The sequence below is a fragment of the Geotrypetes seraphini genome, chromosome 11, assembly GCF_902459505.1.
Source record: "Geotrypetes seraphini chromosome 11, aGeoSer1.1, whole genome shotgun sequence".
NCBI lineage: Eukaryota > Metazoa > Chordata > Amphibia > Gymnophiona > Dermophiidae > Geotrypetes > Geotrypetes seraphini.
Genome location: NC_047094.1, coordinates 101,074,527 through 101,080,360, shown reverse-complemented (window position 1 = coordinate 101,080,360; position 5,834 = coordinate 101,074,527).

The following is a 5,834-nucleotide window of genomic DNA, read 5'->3' as shown; positions in this document are numbered from 1 at the left end:
TCACCCTGCCAGGAATCACAAGTAGAAAAATTGATTGACAGCGTTATTTGGTTTGCAGTAATTAAATCAGGGCTGACAAATCTCTGTGCTCATTTTATTTTAGGCATGTTTAAACCATAAGAAAAACAACTGAGGTAAAATGCAGTAGTTTGCTTGTCAGGGGAGAGCAAACTGCAGAACCATGTCATCTAAATACCCAACTGTTGATTGACTAGACAGTAGACAATTAGGAAGGAATTGAATAAAAAGGATGCCAACATTAAAAGCCAAAAATACAAGCAAATGACTAGAATACCAATATATACACATGAGTTTATGCACATATGCACATAAGAATAGCCTTACTGAGTCAGACCAATTGTCCATCTAGTCCAATATCCCATTTTTGCGGAGGCCAATCCAAGTCACAAGTACCTGGCAAAAACCCAAATAGTAGCAACATTCCATGCTACTGTCCCATGTCCGTCTCAACAGCAGACTATGGACTTTTCCTCCAGGAACTGGTCCAAATCTTTTTTAAAACCAGCTCTTACCACACCATATCAGATGTGAGGAAGAAAGACATTAGTGGAAGCTGCTGTGGCTCAATGGGTAAAAGCCCTGTTCCCTTTTTCCAGAGGTCATAGGTTCAAATCCCAACACATATTTTAATTGTGGCATTCTACCTTGCAGGTGCACCTTGATGATCTCACAATGAGGTCAGCATTGCGCAGCTGCACACCTCCATTTGCAATGAAGTAGAGGCCATGCTAAGGTCTGTATCCTTTTTTTTCATGTGTTGTGCTTCAGTTAATGGATCTTTTCCTCTAATTAGCAAATAACATTGCTGTTTGTCCACAAAAATAGAAGGTTTTGCATGCAATATATCTTTTTTGATGTGCCCTGTTTATGTTGTGCCTTATTAAATATATTTTGAGCTTAATAAAGCAAAAAATAAAAACCCAGAGAGCTATTTAACCAACTGAGCCTAAGTTCCATCCATAGAACTCAGGTCTATCTAAAGCCCAAACTATGCTCAAAAGTAGACCTGGTTCTCATTTGTCTACAATGTAGGCATGAGATGGATGCCCTAGGTCGCTCAACGTTATGCAAATGAATCAAAGGACGCCCATATTGAAGCCTCGCCCAGATCACGCCTATTCTGTTAAGCGTGAGTTGTTTTTTATTTTTTATTTATCAGATTTGTAATTATTATACAAGTAATACACTTGTTAAAGAAAAAACAGAAACAATACATTGTACATAGGAAATTATAATTAAAAGATTACAAATAATCTCTTTCTTAGACCATCATTATCGAAGGAGATCCAATTTACCCATGGAGGGGATTCCTTAAAGAAAAATACAAATTAAGAAAGCGGTAAACGATTAATTAAACCCCAATTAATACCCATCCATTTATGCTCATAAATCACTAGAAATCTTTTTAAGGTCTAAAAAGGCAGTTAATTGTGAAGGCACAAAAAAGGTGTACTTAACCCCCAAATATCGAATCAAACATTTACATGGGTACGTCAATAAGAAAGAAGCACCCAATTTTTTTGCTTCATCTCGCATAATAAGGAATTCTTTCCTACGATCTTGTGTAGTTTTTGAAACATCTGGATAAATCCAGATCCTTTCCCCTGCAAATGTCACTAATGAATTACGGAAGTAAAGCTTCATCACAGAATTCAAGTCTTATTCAAATACAAAAGATACTAATAATGTTGCCCTTTCTTTTACTTCAGAAAGGGAATCTTCCAAAATAGCTGATAGTTCACCTTTTTCCTGCAAGACATTTCTTTCCTGCACCAAATTTCCTTCCTCACCCACCTTAGAGGAAAATGTTGGAATGTAATATATTTTATTTAATGGTGGAATTGCCTGCTGGGGGAAACTTGAGTACATCCATTAAATTAAGCGTGAGTTTTCACAATGGGCGTCCATGAAATTGTGTTGGTGCCTACAAAGTGGCATCCAAATTCTTTGGACGTCCATGTGCCAATTATCGCTTGTTGACCCTACAATGGCTCATTAACCACTTAGTTTGGACGCCTAAGTCCCACTCAGCGCTAGGTGGGACATAGGCACACTTTATAGAATCAAGGCCAGGGAGTGTATTTTGTAAGGCCACATACAAGAGGCTGCTGTAAAGTTCTCAGCCCAACAAAGAAGAGAATGAAGTGGAGCCATGAAACCTACAAGTTATTCCACACTTTTCTTGACACTTTTCGTTTCATTTCATATCATTGAATGAAAAGTGTAAAGAAAAATGTTGAATAACCTGTAGGTTTCATGGCTACACATCAGTCTCTTCTTGGTTGGGATGAAAATTTTTCCAGCGGTTCCTCGTAAGCGCCTTTATAGACTTTTTTAAAATAGGCTTTTAAAAAGCAACTTTTTTTTCATTATCATAGATTTCATAGAGTATGACGGCAGAAAAGGGCCGAGGGCCCAACAAGTCTGCCCACTCAAAGAACCCTCCCCCTAAAAGAACCCTCCCCTAAGCATTTCCCCGGAGCGAACCCACATGTTTATCCCATCGACTACCTGGCGTGAAAGATCATTCCAACATTCAACCACTCTTTTGGTGAAGAAGTACTTCCTGATGTGCCATGAAGTTTCCCACCCTTGAGTTTGAGCGGATGCCCTCTTGTTGCCATGGGACCTGTAAGGAAAAAGATATCTTCCTCCACCTCAGCTCGGCCTGTAAGATATTTGGACGTCTCTATCATGTCTCCCCTCTTTCTGCGTTCCTCGAGAGATATCCTGTTATAAAATCAGGCCCAAACTGGTTATTGTGTTCAGAAACATGAATTTTGACAACAAAAGTCCACTTGGATAGATTTTACAGACCTGAAAATACAGTTTGTCTGCAGAATATGTGATGATACTTGACAGGATTAATTTTATACTCTGAATAGATCAAGGTGTTTGACAAAAGCATTTCGTCCTAAGCATTTTCTGTTGACAGAATGTGCTTTATCCACAAGAGTGTTTCAGGGGAGCTGTCAGCAACTTTATGTGATCGACAGACTATGAAATCATGAAAGAGTAGAAACTGCAGAAAAAAAAAATAAACCACATGAGATGTGGAGCTCAGAATTCTATTCTTGCCTGAGTTAGTTTCTAGATAGAAGCAGGTTTTTTAACGCCAATTCTCCATCCATTTATTGGAACAGGCAATGAAGCAATGACTGGAAGATTCCATTTGACCACATCAAAAAGCAGAAAAATGTCCCTACGTCAAACCAATCAGACAGTCAATGAAAGTAGGGGTCAAGAACGACCATATTAGTCCATATTATCATTTACTTCAATGGCTGCCTTTGGAGGCAAGAGTATTATTCAAATTTTCCTGTATTTTTTTTACGCTGCTATCGGGATTTTTCTTCTTTTTGTGTTGCATAGACCATCAAGAGAAACTAGAAACTATTACTTATTTGCTTATCCAAAAATTAATGGATGTAGATATAAGACCTTCTTAAATAGGACCCTAGCATTTCAAGCTGGTAGGCAACTATCTTGGTTAGGTAAATGTAGTCAGCAAGCTATGTTATCCTATTGCAGTTTTCAGAAATTAATTAAGACCACTTTGTTCGATAAGTTACTTAGTGAGTTTTATTATTAAAATTCTATTTTACAAATATTTGTATTTTTTTACTGTATTATTGTATTTCACTGATTGTCCAGCTCTTTTTAGTGTAAACCACCTAGAACTTTTAGTTATGGCGGTATAAAAGAATAAAGTTATTATTGTTATTATCCACCGGGATATTTATTAGAACCTAAAGAGAATGAACTAACTCAACATGGCAAGTGTTTCAGTGCCTAAAAGGAACCTTCATCAGGAGTCCAAATAGGAAGCGATCAATCCTATATCCTAGTATTTAGAGATTGGATAGTTTTCACAAAATGCAATATCCGATTGTGTTAGGCATTCTCCTGCAAACATCACCTCATAATTAATGCCAATTGGCGCTAATCAGAAGTTACTTGCACAACTTGGTAGGTGTATTCTATAAAGTACTGTGCATCAATTCTAGTGTGCAAATCAGAAAAAGAGGTGTGGTCAGGGGAGGAATGTGGGCAGATCATGGGTATTCCTAAAATTTTACGCACACTGTTTTAGAATATGACCAAAGTGCGCATAAGTTAGATGCAGGTATTTAAGCTTGGTTTTTCTTAGCCTAAATTGCTGCACCTAAAAGTTGTGCCACACACTGATGCTTAGAGTAATTCTATAAGGTGGTGCACTAAGCATTCTAGTTGGTGCTAATTTTTTAGCATCACCTATGGTCCCCAATGTGGACATTCTGCTCAATCGTTCTATGAACTCTATGACCACTGGAGCGGCGTAGAACATTCAGCGCACCGGACGGCACTAAAAACCTCTTGCATGGTTTTCTAAAAAGGGGGGTAAGTCTGTTTGTTTGTTACCTTTGAATGAGTACCATTGTACTGTTTCTTCTTTTGGAAAATATATTCCACGAAAAATATTGAAGTAAAAAAAAAAGGGGGGCTACTAACCAGGTGGGCTATTTTAATACAGGCTCTGTTTATGCAACGAGACCCTGTGCTAAAAAAGCACAACTTGTGGTAAAATAACCTGACTTAAGGTTACCTTCCTACCCCCCCTCCCCCTCAGATCTTTGCATATCTGAAATCAGTCCTTCTCCCAGTATCTGTGTTGGTTAGCAAATGTGATGTCTTTTCAACATTGGCCATAAACCTGGTTTTTTGCTAATACGCTGCACTGATTTTTAGAATGGACTTGCCTTTTTCAGATGGAGCTCATCGATACGGCAGGTATTTTCCTCTCTCTGGAAGGCTAGCCATCTCAATTTGTACCTGAGGCAATAGAGAGAGAGGGAATGGGGACTTGTAGACCACCTTTTTGATGCTTTGGTATTTCAAAGTGATGGGCTCCGCAGGATTAAAATGTCATCCTTCTCTTTGAAGGATTGTTTGGTTGCGAGTATGACATGGGTGAGTTGGGAAGGAGATTGGGTTGGGATTCATGGTTTGGGGATGTATATCTTCATTATTTTGTGCTTTGGGTTGTGTTTTTATCCATTATCTACTTTGTTCTGATTTTAGGGTGGTTCCCATTTTGAGGAACTGGACTCCTGAAACCCATTTTGGGTGCCATGCCACAGAACAGGTAAGAAAAGAAATAAATGAAACTTATTTAATAACACCCTACAGTGTTCCTTTCATCTAGCTGCCCCCTATGCCTGGAATAAATTAACTGAGTTTATCCACCAAGCCCCTTACCTTACCTTGTTTAAAAGCAGACTGAAAACTCACCTTTTTTATATAGCTTTAAATCCTTAACCCTACACCTCTGCCCACCCTCCCAGCCAGCTGATTAACTGTTCCCCTTAACTGTATCAATGATATCCTGTTTGTCTGTCTTAGCTGTTTAGATTGTAAGCTCTTTTGAACAGGGACTGTTTTCTTCTTTGTGTACATCTGGAAACGCTATAGAAACAATTAATAGTAGTAGTAATAATTTGTCTCTGGCTACAGCAGCAATAATTAGCAAATTTATTGTCTGGTCTGAATCTCTGGCAATTTAGATTGTATAAATTGGCAATTTAATGAATATGGTTTAAGCCCTAGCGTAACACAAACTTTCTGCGACTGCCTTCAATCAGTGCCTTGAAGAATAAAGGACCTTCTGGACTCTTTATTCTATCCCTTTTATTTGCTTTCCTATGGCTCTTAGAGTTAACCCCTTCCCCACTCCCCTCTCCCTATACACAGATGGAGGTTTTCTTTTTTAAAAAATCTGTTGAGGGTCTGGGACTCCTTTGGAGGACCAGGTATGTCCTGTACGAGGTTCATCT